Raw genomic sequence first — 15,314 nt, 5'->3', positions numbered from 1 at the left:
TTGAATGAGATTATCTTTCAAATTTCGCTTTTTTTCCCCTTTTGTTGTCAGATTACTTTTTTCATTCTTCTAATCCCAACTTTCTCCGATTACATCACCGAAAAAATTCTCATAGGGATTGAAAACCTTTATTTTACACCTTGCTGTAATCCTCCATGTGTGTAAACCCTATTTTATCAACAAAAACAAAAAAAAACTTTTTGACATAAGAATATAGCATATAACAATAAAATCAATTCCCACTTTTCTTTCGTGCCAATAATAAAACTGGAAAAACAAAAAAGATTTTAAAATGAACAAAAGTAAACAATGGTCTTAACTTCAATTCCTCTATGCTTCCAGCAGGTTTGTGTCTATATACGGTTCTTCGGTAGTTTTACCTGAAAACATTCCAATAATAATAATAATAATAATAATAATATTGCGTTTTAATCCTAATGAAAATCACCATTCCCCCCCCCCGCTCAAATCGTTTATTTTTGACTCCCAATTTCTACCCCCGTCAGTTCGGCTTGATTATTGATTTTATAGCGAGGAAATGATTTCGAACTTTAATACTAATCATATGGAAAGAGGCAACTTTTCAACGAATATTGCTTGAAGCCGTTATACGTGTAAAAAAACCGTTCTACAACAATGCATAAATCTATTGTTGGTCAATTTCTCGAAATAGAAAACATTGACTCACATCGGTAGTAACAATGCTGATCTATTCCCAGTACAAATGTTATTTTTGAATTTCAGAAAATTGTTTTTATATACGGAAAAGCGGAAGAAACTCAACTCAATACTTTATTATTTTTATTTGAAAATTTACGTAAATGCTAACTGGTTACTTCAATATACTGTATAATAAGCACTGTTTTATTTCATTATTATAGGGATAATATTATTTTTATTTTCAAAAATACGATTCTATAAATATTTAAAAAAAATTGTACTTTTCAAAAATGTTATTTTTTTACAAACATTTTGGATTTGATCTTAGATTTAGCAATTCTTCTGAAGTTTTCGTATCAGCAACCTCTTCAGAGAGTTTTGATGGTAATAAAACGTTATATGGATTAAAGTGAATCAATTTTGTGAGCTTTGAAAGCATTTTATGGGGGAGAAATCATACAATGTTATTAGCTAACTTTAAAATATTACGGTAACTATTCAAAAATTATAAAATCGAAAATAGAATTTCCTGAGTCTGATAATAAAACAATTCTGAATAAAAATTCTCCTCTTAAACTAATTTCGAGGTAAGTAGGATTCTCTTTCAGAAGAATTTGTTTTTAACGTGAGTTTAAATCCTTGATTTGTGAACGGATAGACTCGCGGATCAACTCAGAAGCTTAGAAGGAAATTAAGACGGTTTAAAAATGAAGAAAAATGCAATCCGTTGAAAGTTGATGGTGACAGTAATCGGGTAGCTATAAAATGTAAAATGTTCATTCAGTAAAATGAAGTGTCAGTCGAAGCTGTTTCGGAAGTCTTACAGTAAAGAAAACTTTCTAATTCTGAGCTGTCAAACAAATTAACTGCAACCAAATGAGTACGGACAACGAAACTAAAATTTTCTCTAATCGAAAACAATTTTCGATTATTCTTAATTAACAATGAGTAAATAAAAGAGAATGAAAATGAAGTAAAAAAAAACTCCACACAAAATATTAATACGTCAAAGAAGAAAACATCAAGAAAAAAAAAATCTAAAGAAGATTAAATCGCTTTTGTGTTTGATCTACACTGATGAATATTGCAAGAGCGAGTTGGACAAACAGACATTTAATGTTTTTATCTTGCAAGCAAGCTCAGATCTCTCTCTCTAGGGAGGAAAAATAAACAAAAAAAAAGCACTTTACTCTTAGAAGTATTTTAACAATAAGAATGCCGATTAATTTTCTATTTCCACTGTTTAATTGAGAGTTGGATTCTTATTCACGAAACAATTTTACTTCAAATTTAAATAAGTGTTTGCCATGATTAAAGCTGCTATTTTTATGCAATTGTTCGATAGGCTTAAAAAAGTAATCAAACGGGTCATAAAATGGAACTAAAATGTAAACATATTTTTAGCCGAATTGAGAATGTAACGAATCTAAACAGAAAGCTGATGCAAAGATTTTAAACAGATCTAAATGGTAGCCTGGTTGGCCGAGTGGTTACAGTATCCGCTGGCCTCCCAATAGGATGAGGGGTCTGAATCCTTCCCTGGCCATGGAAGCTTGTGATTGTCTTTAGGTGACAGATGAATTCATCACACCGTGTGTGGACCCCCCCCCCGCCACACGAAGTTTCGAGTGTCTCGAAAGAATTCCATTTCGTATCTAGAGCAGGATTTCCGGACCACATAAAAAATAATATAAAAATTAATAAATGGAAAAAATTTTCTAGTCCATTTATTGTACGTACTAATGTATTGGATTACAACATTTTCATGTGCGAGACCTACAAAAAAAAAAAAAAAACGGATACAAAGATTATAAACATAACCAAGATGTAAACATTCTAAACTTTCGTATTTAACACTGAAAAGGAAAGCATTAAAATTGCATTTTGTTGGTTACCAAGTTTGTGTTTGAATTTTCTCCGCGGTTATTACTAGTTTTATCCGCTAATATTCTCCTCAAGATCACCTTTTCTCAACCTATTGTTTGTGACATCTCTCGTAACAAATAATTTTACAAATAAAAGAGATCAAATAAACATTAGCGGGAATCTGTGTGCGCTCTTGGATCTTTGTTGTATTAACCAAACACTTGTGAACACCTGGGAATGGCTTATGTGCCTAAGACCTCGCAACACTAGCGAGCCTGTTGTAAAAGGCTTGACATTATTGCAGCGATGTGATGAGAAAGGCTCGCTGAAAGCAAACAAAAATTAATCTGCCAAGGAGCGAATGGCAAATTTTTGCTTTGTAACACAATCGATTACAGCCTAAGGGGTGCCTTCGGTATATGTTTGTATTAACTCCACTTAATATGTATATACGTGCCCATGCACGTGAGTCTGCTAGTTTTGAATTTAGCCTTTTTTTTTTTTTTTTGTAGTAAGGTGCCCGGAGATGGATTGCGTTATATCTGCTAGCCTTTAAACTAAAGAGTGTATGAATAGTGAAAGATGAAAAGAAAATTATCCTTTTATAGAGACGATTAAATGGATCTATTTTAAATCTTTCTCCCGTTTCTATTTAACTACGAAAATCATGTGTTTATCCCATCTCTCTCTCTAGCCAGAAGCGTATTTAGGTAAGGAGATTACTTGAGGATTTTAAACACACACACACATGCACTAAAACTATTCAGTCTTTTGCCGCTATCTTAGATAAAATTCTTCAACATTTTGTAACTGTTTTTAATACATTTAGAAAGGAATATTTTTAGAAATCTTTTGACTCTTCTTAAGTTCTAAACCCGATATTATTTCCATCGGTATTTGCACTATGGATTTGAATTTAGTGGTGAATTTGTCAAAACAGCAAAACGTGTTGTATTCTTAGAAGCATCTTTATTCCACTCCAATACTTATGACCTCACGTGATGCTACCATTTCGAAGAATTCGTAAACTGTTGTCGTGTTTCTTTGAAATACTAACATGAGAATGAAAACAGCTGCAAAGTTGTTTATAATTGTAATGGTTATTTCATATAGACACCTACAACCATTATATGACTGTAAATTACCACTCACGCAAAACACCTGACGTGCGTCACAATGATAGTCACGCGCGCTACTCTTTATTGTTATTTTATTTTCCCTCAAAAACGTTCTCATTGTTAAAAGTAGTTCCTACTTTGTCGTTTGTTCAACTTGATCATGCGTAGTAGTGGTTTGCATTTGGAATTAAGTTATTCATGGTTCACCTGATCACATACAAGCCATTATTAGAACAGACAATGTAATTACTGTCGCTTCTATGAAGCAAAGGAGAACATTGTTTCAGCATTCATTTAGATGAATGGAAGATTCTAATTATTATACACTTTTATTCCAATTTCATCTTTTAAATTCGGAAATGGTTCTTCTTTTTTTTTGTCTAATTGGACCAATCAGAAATAGACGATTAAAGAAAAATTAATTCTTAAACAAATGAAGAAAAAAAAAGGTCTAAAGAGTAGCGGCTACAACATAAAATGTTAATCGTTGTTTTTATTCAAATTAGCATTCTAGTTTTCATCAGTAATTGTACATTCAGACCATATTTACAGTAGTCTTTGGACTTCCCATAAGGGAAAATAAACCATCTGTTTGAAATGCGCATGCGCATATTTAGAGCTGATAAAATCTTCTCTGAGCTCAAGCAAAAGAGTCATCCTAATGGGTGGCTGTATCACAAAATGTTGGACTCTTTATTGTGGAAAAGGAAATGCAAGGTGTTACGAGAAATAACACTGAGAGAGAGAGAGAGAGAGAGAGAGAGAGAGAGAGAGAAAGAAGCCAATATCGGAAAACAATAAATTTCATTATTATAGCTGTGTAGCGTATCAAGTCTATTTGGCAGCCATCGATTCTAGATAAAGTTTTCCGAGTAGTGAAAGGTAACATGGCTTACAGCTTCTAATGGGCGAATATTACTTCAATGTGAAACCAAGTACTGTATTTAACAGAGAGACAGCCCACTGCTAAATGTGTCTCAAAAGTTTCTACCTCCGTTCACTTGGAGAACAAGAGAGAGGCCATGAAATAGCACGCACTCTAAAGGATCTGAAATTTATTCTGAAAAATGATGGCGGATGAGACATCTGCCTTAAATTTAACGATGGCAGTTGCACGAAATGAAAGACCAAATCGCCCTCAAGATAATTGAAAAACGCAACAAAAGATAAGAACATAATACGGAGGAGATGTTCGAGTATATCTGAAAGGTGCGTTGTTCTTTCAATAAGCATCGGCGAATACCCGATGAACGAAGCTCTGTGTATGCGTTATTTCCCGTTCTCTAATTTTAGAATGGTTGCAAGCGGATATTTCTTCCTGGCAGCAGAAAATATTTGATGGGAACTGGTTCGAAATAGACTTGGAGAGTGGAGGGGATTTCAGTTTAAATTAAGGCCATTCTTTAACACAGTTTGTATCGAAACGTTTTTTATTTCTGGAATTACATTGGAATTCTCTGATAGGAATGGTATGCAGTGCTCATTTCTTTGACATATGCTACTTAAGGATATATTAAATTATCCCAAGTACTCATACGTCATAAAAACTTCAAAGTTCTATGCAAATGCGAGGGCCCATCATGGAGTAGTCAGAAGCAAATGATACCTGGTTTTCGTTGGAAAGACCTGGTTCGAAATTCTCTCTATGAAATAAAAAAAAAAAGTATAAAGGATATTTATCGAGAGATGAGTTAGTACGAAGAGGGCACGGTTTTTCTTTTTTTTGGAAACTTGGACCCTTCCTACGCAAAGTGGAATAGCTAACCTAAGAACACACCGGTAGACACATCTCATACATCTTCACATAGCTCCTTAGTGACGTATCGAAACGCTGTTCCATGTTATTTATCAACTGGTGAAATATTAGTGTCGCTAACATTTAATCCGTTTGCCATTGACATCGAAATAAATGAATGTTGTAGTTTATTCTTACGTAACCAGCATGAAAGTGCTTTCGTCAATTGTTGTTTTAAGGCAGCAGCAGCAGGGTTTGATGCCTTTACTGAAAATTAATCAAAATTTATTTTTAAAATTTATTTGATATTATTTAAGGGATCACTTCCTTATGAACTCAAGAAAAAAATTATTACAAGTTCTTTTTCTTGTAAATATTTGTGAACCAAAATGCTCCCACGATCTTTAATTTTTGTAGTTTGAAATTATTCGTTTTAAATGCATGAAGAAATGTGAAAGTGTTAAGCATTATACTTTGGCGCAGAAAGCGGAAGAAAATACAAAGGAAGTGACGCATGGTGACGTCAGTAAGCTAGCAGATGCTCACAATGAAATCTTCGAGTACAGAGAGAGAGAGAGAGAGAGAGCAGCAGCAGCTAAAACCGTTAGTACCAATTACAAGAGTAATCGATAGCATTCTCTGTCCTCCCGTTTCAGTGATTATTATCAGCTTGCAGACAGTTTCTGCATAAGTTCCCTTTGGGTTCAAACAGCGAAGTAAGAAGGTCAACTTTTCCCTTATTGTGCAGTCAAAAACAATAACGAAAAAAATAGTACGAAGATGGTTCTACCCAATTTTTTTTTTAATCTTTATTTCGCAGTTTGTACGAAAACAAACCTTGTTGTTGATATCGAACTACAGTCGACAATAACTGTGAACCAAAGCGAACGAAAGATGGTGTTATATCCTTGAAACTTCTGTCGCCCATCGACGTGGAGTTTGCTTTTTATGCGTACAAATATTTGTACGCATAAAAAGCAAGCGCTCAATGACGAAATTGACATCAGCGCACGTCATTTCCTTCCATAACTTTGTTTTCTTTATAATTTAATTTTATTTCAATTCATTTATGTTTGAAACGATAATCGTTAACTAGTTCTTTTTTTATTTATTTATTTTTTATTTTATTTTTTTTGTAAATTTCTATTTAACTATTTATTTGGGATGTTATATCCGTCACCTGATGAGAACAAATTTCTTAATTTTTATATATAAAGAAACAATTCTGGAATAATACGATTATTTTATTTTAAGACCATCTCTCTCTCTCTCTCTCTCTCTCTCTCTCTCTCTCTCTCTCTCTCTCTCTCTTCATAGCGCAGAATATTTAATATGTGCTTCGTTAACGTGCAAGTATTCTTACAATTTCGCTGATTACGAACATCGATGGATAGATTTGCCTAAAAGCATTGAAAACTTGACCAGTCAGACATCAATTATCAAAACATTAAAGTCTTAAAATATTTATAATCCCAACCGATTTCCAAGTCTTCAAGTCTTTGAAGTTTGGTGAGCTTCAAAGGGCTTAATCGATCAAAAATACATCGAGTTTCGCCAGCCACATCATAAATTAAATTTAAAGGTGTTTAACTAAGTAGTTTAGCATTCTCTCGTCTAGCAGACACGACATTATTTTTACAAACTTACATCCCCCTCCCCCCTCACCTCTTTCCATATTAAGAAAACTCTAAGAGCTGAAAACTTCATCCATATAAGGAGAAACGATATTAACATTTTCCAACAAACTGTCGCCATAATGAATCTTTAATCGGAAACTCCACCTAATGGTTTCAGCCTCTAAGACAATATTTGCGGACACTTAAAATATCCAGTCTGTGTAAACTGGGATCACAAGGATTAGCTTCAAATGGCTAACGAAAGAGAGACTACGTAACTAAACAAAGACAGAAAGAATAAGGACGAAAAGACGCTTTGAAAAGAAAGCACTTATTGCGTATTTGACTTGTATCCGATAACACAATAAACGTTTCAATTTCTTATCCAAGCAAAAGCAAGCGAACGTCTGCGCTTTTGTCGATGACTGAAACGCGCACATTTTTCGTTAAGAAAGCAAAGTTTCCACATAACGGGGCTTCTTTATAATTAATAAACGCATGTTCCTTAAAACGTAGCTACTGAAAATTTCCTTTTTAATATCCAAATAGCAGCGGCTTGAAATTGAGAAATTCTAAATCTACCAAGCGCGTATCCAATATAATAAACCCGCATGTTATGAGAAGAACCCCGATAGTAATAGAGTAGAAATTCAGATTTTTTCTCTATTTATAGAAAACATATGGTTGCTTTAATAATCTTCATTGGTCGTTCCCACGGCAACGCTCATCATAAACATAAATGAATTGCAAATTCCCTTTTTCTTTTCAAGTTCCGCATTCAAAGCCTGAATTGCAAACGAAGAATATTTAGGGAAAAATCAGTGATGCACTCGATCACAAAATTCCCTACTTACATACAGCTATTTCCCAACTGATCTCTTCCCCCCGCCCCACCCCTTTCTCTTATTTCCATCCCACTAGTGAATCAAACGATATTAAAAGATTGCATCTATTCCTGGTACTTATGCAATTGATGTAAATCTGATTTCGGATTTTTTTTATTTATTCTAAATTTAGGACGAAATAAAGAGATGTTTTATGTAAAGGTGTCGTGTTTGTACACAGTCGTAGGAAATGAAAATGCATTCTGATACTAAATTGAATGTAAAAATAAGGTTAATTGAAGTAACATCAACTACATTTAATTTTTGAACATTTTTGACGATTCTCTAGACGAATTGCGTATAATTATGGACGATGTGTGTAATTCACGCTCTCTTAGTTGTGTCTGGTGCCTCCGTAATGCCCTTTGGTTGTTGATTTCCAATTCCGTCAAAGACGCGAAGAACTTTTTTCAAGGCTCTTCAACTGAAGGTAAATTAACCGTTCTCATACGGAGATGGGTGGTTGTTCCTCGGGAAAACTCGAGTTTATTGTCCATTAAAACAGGCAAACCGGCCAGGAAAACAATATGGATATAACTAACCCTATTCCTTCGGATCTGGTTTCGGAAAGCATGCCTAATTTAGAGGCAAGTGTTAAACAAGAAAGAAGGAAATGAATTGAGAATTTATCACTTGAGAATTTCATCATTTTACCCACTAATACGAACTCCTAATTATATAATCTGCTTGATGTTTGTCTACTTCGAAATATTCAAATATTTTTCATATTATTACTTTGTACATTCAGTTTTTTAAAATAATTTATTGACAATATTTTTCGGACTGTAAACAAGCCCTAATTGTTCTCTAGAACCTATTGTTCTCTAGGAAGTATGGCGTCTTGCTCGACAAACAAATGAAACGTTTATTATGTTGTGAGACAAAATAGGACTTTACTCGTAAAGGTTACATTTTTTTTACGGTACATGTTGTCTAACTGGCAGATGGCGTGATTATACTGCAGGTTGTTGGCTTTCTTCAACGTATCTTCACCGAATACGGGTTTCAATTTAATAATGCACAGTTTCAATACCAAGAATCGAATAAAATACAGGTGTAAAAAGCAACAAAAGTCAATAAGAAGACTTGTACTTTGACGAACCAGCGTGTTTGTGTATGTTGGTCGATATTTGTAGGAAGCGCTCTGGAAGCTCTTCACAGACAATTCTTTTTGATCAGATGGGAATGTTGTGACTTACACAAAGAACCTTTTGCTGGGACTTTAAATAACGCATTGTTTATTGCTGATAACAACATCGAAGTTATTTAACCAAGTTTTAAATATTCATATTTCGTGCATGAATATGTTTATAGTGTTCGCTGATAGTTTAAATTATGAATATTATTGCGTTTTCCAGAGTACTAGAGTTTAGTAAAAATTGAAATTTTAGTATTCTCATAAACATTAATTATTGCCTTCTTATTAGTGATCCGGTTTAAAAAAATGAATGAAAACTAAACACATTTTAAATTAATCCATGAATAAGTCGCATAACTAATTAATAATATTTAGGTAAATTATTTTAATGATGAATAATTAAGTCTATTGGCATTATATGACATTATACTTTTCGCAATAAAAAGAAATAATTTTATTATTACTCAGTGATACGATACCATTCTACCGAATAAAATTTTATATAATTCATGCAGCATTTCAGCTGCTTCCATCCACAAGTACTAAATCGAACCATTAGTGTTAGAAGATAAAAACTCCATTTATGTTCACGACAACATGAAGAGCGATTTCAAATTTATGAGTTAACTGCCTAAATATCAGTACTGCAGTTAGCACAAAACTCCTCTGCTAAATGTGGGTAGAGTTGAATTTATTCGATCATTTCTCCAAAGCTGTAGATTGTGTTATTGACAAAAAAAGAAAAAGTGGCCTACGTCACAGAACAACTTATTGTGTGCGTACCTTTGGAGAAGAAACGATGAGAAGAACTAAATGCATGCATGATGATTGTCCATTCACCTCATCCTCGCAATATAACTGTACATTTTCAATTCAGATGTCTCGTGATACCATACTTCTATTTAGATGTTTCAGATGTTCTTCGGCATCTATGGGATAGTGTAGTGAGAAAACAACTCATAATTGTTATCCTGTTCATTATTCTATGTCAGTTGCAGAAATTTCCGACCAAACAGGAAAACTGCATCATTGTAGGCAATCCTCACGTGCCACCTTCAAACACACGGGAGTTTTCTTTTAAATTATTTCAACAATTGTGTGATTGCTGACTTTCTGTGTTAAGTCAAAGAGAACAACTTTGAGAAAGGCTGCGAGTTCGAATCCCGCCGTGGGCATGGATGTTTGTGATTGTCTGTGAAAACATTACTAGTGGTGGTGGTGGTGGTGGTGAGCGGTAGACGGCGTTGGTGTAGTTGTGTTTGGTGGATTGAGTGGTGGAGAGAGAGTTGTGGAGTATGTCCTCCTTCGATGAGTCTTTGAACTCACTGAAGGTGTCAAGTAATAATAATAATAATAATAACGTGAACAAGAAGTGGCAATGGCTACAGCATGGATATATTTAAAAAGAAACAGAAGGATTTATTCTAGCAGCTCAAGAGCAGGCATTACAAACTAATGCAATGAAAGCAAAATTTTGAATACGAATAATAAAAGCAAACGCAGATTATGCGATCAGAAAGATGAGACTGTGGAACATCTAATCAGTGCCTGCAGCAAGATAGCTCAAACTGACTATAAATACCGCCATGATCAAGTGGCCAAAAATAATTCGTTGGCATGTATGCAAAAAATATGGCTTTCCTACTTCTGATAACTGGTGGCAGCATAAAATAGAAACAGTATTGGAAAACGAAACAGCGAAAATTCTCTGGGACTTTAGAATACAAACTGATCGGCGTTTGGCACACAATAGACCTGACATCACAATTATCGAATATCCACAGATTTGGATTATCGATATCGCAGTATCCATTGATAACAATATCAATAAAAAAGAATTGGAAGAAATGACTAAATATCGAGATCTAGTGATCGAAGTTGGCCGACTGTGGCTTAAACACACCAAAGTCATCTCAATAGTAATCGGTACACTTGGTGCGATTTCAAAAAAACTATCCAAATATTTACAAGAATTAAACTTCAACAAAGTGACTCCATATGATCTACAAAAAGCAGAATTATTTGGAACGGTCCATATTTTACGACGCAACCTGACAGACTATTCTTAGATTCTTGGACAGAATCTGAATTGCTATGTATCACCACTCAAATTGTTGTTTGAAAGATATCTTGTTTTTGACTTATCAATTACGATGATGATGATTTTTTTAATATATAATTTTTTTTATTGATTTCTAAAATATTTACACATATACAATGATCATCTTGAGTGACATTCTAACTTATAATGTTTACAAAATTCAGCACTAAGGCTGCATATATGATTAATTTTCTACATTGGATTTCAATTTAAAATTTCAATTTCTGCCTCTATATTATGTATTTACAACACATGTTCTTCGAATATTAACAATGAAGATTGTACAGAATTTTCTGTATAATGAATGACTAATATAATAATGTTAATAATAATAAGAAGAATAATAGTATTTTTTTCACACTGAGAAGATTTATCATACATTATTTACGTATATATACATGAGACATATTTTCTGTACATTACAAAGATTCAGTACAATATGCAGATTTTTTTTTAAGTTTGAGAAAGAGTGATTATACATACAAATTTCTGCATTTGCTTATAAGGATTACTTGTAGATGAGTGAGGCAAGTTAATCCCACCTACTTCGAAGCTTGTGTTGTTGCTACTGTTTATGGATGGGATGTAGGCATTGGATGCTAGTGACTTGTGATCTGTATATTAGTGTTAATGGTTTCTTAACTTTGTTGGTATATTTTCCAGAGTTCGTGTTTTAATGTTCTGTAGTTATCCATGTGTTTTAAATATCTTGGTAGGTTGTTGAGTTGCGTGGGTATCTGATGTGATCTCACAAAAGAACCGTATGTGTTGTTGAAGGGTGTGGGGATGTAGATAGTTGTTGTAGGTCGTGTTATACGATACGTGTCTCTGTTGTTTCGATAGGTGATGTTGAAGTAATTCCTTGTTAATGTCATGTAGTGTTTCAGGTTTTTAATGCTCAGAATTCTGTGTATCGCCATGGGTTTGTCAGATATTGATTGTTGCGTGTACGGTATCCAGATCCCTATTGACACGATTTTCCTGTGTAGTGTTTCTAATTTTGTTAGGTGGCTGTTTGATGTGTTTCCATAGACTGTTATTCCGTATCTAAACAGGGATTCGCAGATACCGTGATATAGGAGTTTTTTTATGTTGGGTGGAATAATGTCTTTAACTTGGAAGAGTTTTGCTGCGATGATCCGGAGTATGGTATGTGGGTATTCTATATGTTTTGTCCATTTAAGGTGGCAATCTATGTAGAGACCGAGGTATTTTGCTTGTGTTACAGGTTTGATTTCGGAACATTGGGCAAGTATTTTTGTTGTAAATGCAGCGGTATGTGTGACAATGTATCGATAGTGATGCAGGGCGTATGATTCTTGGGTTGTGTAATATCAACATCTGTGTTTTAGTGCCGTTGATTAGAATTGCGTTTTGGTGGAAGTATGTTGTGATTTAGTTTAGGTCTTGTTGTTTTTTGCAGAGAGCTGTGTTAATGTCTGTGTGGATTGCTAGTTGTGCCGTGTCGTCTGAGTATTGAAATATTTGACTTCTTATGGATATGTTATGAACATCGTTATTGTATATGTTGAATACAGTGGGTGATAATATGGCACCTTGAGGTACATCGTGTTTTACTTGTATACTCCGACTGTGACATGTACCTATTTTTGTTACTTGTGTTCTGTTTGAGAGGAAGTTCTTGAACCATGTATGCAGTGTTCCTCTTATACCTATTGAGTATAGTTTGGTGAGTAGTATGTCATGTTCAAGTGTGTCAAATGCTTTGGTTAGGGCCAGCAGTATAAGGACGGCGTACTTGTTTTTGTCGAGAGCTTTATTTATTGTGTCGGCGATGTCTTCTAATAAAATGATGGTGCTTTTTGTTTTCTGAAAGCCATATTGGTTTTGTGAGATGATGTTGTACTTCTGTAAATAGTTCTGTAGTCTGGTGTGTGTTATTTTTTCTAGAATTTTTGTAATGACTGGTAGTGTAGCTATTGGTCTGTAGTTCTGAGTATCGTTTCTTTTGCCGTGTTTGTACATTGGCGTAATTACTGCAGTTTTTAGTTGTTGTGGAATAATGCCTGTGTCGAATATTATGTTCACGAGTTTCAAAAGTATTGGATTTATTTGTTCAAAGTGTGTTATAAGGTCTGTGAGTCTTATTTTGTCTATTCCTGGAGTGGTCTTTGGTTTTAGTTTTAGGAGTGCTTCTTTCAGTTCCTGTTTTGTTACGGGTGGAAAATACATCGTTTGCAGTTGACTTTGTGTCGGTAGTTTTTTGTTGATCGTTGATAGTTTGTCTTTTTTGAGTTGTGTGATGTTGTTTGTGAAAGCATGGTTGAATGAGTCCGCCAGTTCCTCTTGGTTTGTGTCCTGACCGAAGCTTTTTGCAATAAAATCTTGTGCTGAAGTTTTCTTTTTTCGGGTTACTAATTCGTTGAGTGTAGCCCATGTTTGCTTAATGTTGTAGTTATATTCCATGAATTTTTGGAAGTAGTAGCGTCTTTTTGCCCTACGAATTTTTGTTGTTAGTTTATTTCTTGTGTTTTTGTATAAGGTTAGTAAATGTGTGTTATTACTGGGTGACTTTTTAAGTTTTTTCCATAGATTTTCTTTTACAGTAATAGTATTTAGTATGTCGTCATTTATCCGTGGATTGTTTTCTGTTTGTCGCCTCGTTTGTGTAGGTTTTGTTGCTTTTTTGTATATTTCTGTGAAGTTTAGTTGAAATTTTCGTATAATGTTACAGGATCGTTTGTTTTAAGTAGGGAATTCCAGTCTGTATTTTTTACTTGGTTATCGACAATGCTCTTTAGTATGATCGAGTTTTGCCGACTTTTGTGGTGGTGAGAGGGGGGGGGTAGGAAACGTAATAAAATGAAGTTGAGACAAAGTAGTGATCAGCAATTTTTACGTTAATTACTGATGATGTATATGTATGGATGGGAGCCCGTATGTTGATATGATCAATGCATGATTGTGTTAGTGAGTTATTGAGTATTTCTTCTCTTGGTGGGGAGTTAATGGTAGGGTTTATGTTGTACTGACTTAGTATATCAAGATATGTGTTAGTGGTTGAAGAAGCGTGGTCAAGAGTATTTATGTTAATATCTCATATTAGGATGAGCCTGTGTTCGATGCCGCTTAGCCATGTTTCTAACTCGTGAAGAAAACTGAGTGGATTATTATCTGGGGGTCTGTATATTGTGTATTTGATACTACTGTGGCTATTTGTGAGTTCCAAAAATAGTGTTTCCGCATGTTCGAAGTGAGTTTGTTTTTCTGTCACATTGTATTTTTCTTTGATAAATGCCACAATGCCACCTCCTCTTTTGTTTGGTCTACATAAGTTGTAGGTTTGATAATTATTTATGTTGTATGCGTAAATGTCTGTGTCGTTTATTGCAACTTCGATCAGTATTAGCGCATCTATGTTTATCATGGTATAATTGAGCTGTGTTATCAATGTAAGCCAGTATTTTTTTATACTTCTTATGTTTGTGTGTATGATTGTGAAGTTGGTGTTGGTGGAAATGTTGTCTGACCATTTTTTCAAAGAGTCAAAGACCTTGAAGTTTATGTTGTCTGACTGGATATGTTCGCCTATGTTTGAGATCTCCATTATAAATTTTTAAATGAGTTCTAATCTTATTCTTAAGGATGTAAAGAGTTAGTGTTTTATACTGGTAGGCTGTGTAAGTCGGATTCACTTACTTGTAATTATGTATACTCGAGTGTTTTCATTCTTTCTCAAAAATATCTGGGAATTCTTTGTCCACAGGAACTTGTAGTTTTTCTCTGTTTTTGTCTTCCTCGCTTGGTATAGAAGATTTTTGAAGTACGGAGTCCAGTGTTCCGTTATATAGATTGGTGTTGGGAATTTCTTATCAGTTAGGATCGTTGTTGTCGGCCTTGTTTTCTTGCTTGCTGTAAGAATGGAGTCTCTCAGATTTCTGTTGGTAAAACGAGCGATGATTGGTGGCGGTCTCTCTTTATTTTTTTGTGGGCCTCGGTTGATATGGGTGATATCTGTGGTTGCGATTTGAATTCCAATTTTGCTGCCGATCAGTTGCATTATGTTGCTTAAGTCTTCTGTATTTTTTTCGTTATTTCCTCAATTTAAAGTTCTTTTTTCCTTTCTTTTTGTAGCATGTGTTCCATTTGACACTTGAGTGTGTTTACTTCTTTCCGCAATTCTTGATTTTCGCGTTGGGTGTTTCTTGCGTTTCTATCGCTACCGTTAATTTCGT

The sequence above is a fragment of the Typopeltis vanoorti genome, chromosome 3, assembly GCF_054136105.1.
Source record: "Typopeltis vanoorti isolate ZY-2024b chromosome 3, IOZ_Tvanoo_1.0, whole genome shotgun sequence".
NCBI classification, from domain to species: domain Eukaryota; kingdom Metazoa; phylum Arthropoda; class Arachnida; order Uropygi; family Thelyphonidae; genus Typopeltis; species Typopeltis vanoorti.
The sequence above is the reverse complement of the archived record's forward strand: the minus strand, read 5'-3'. Positions refer to the sequence as shown.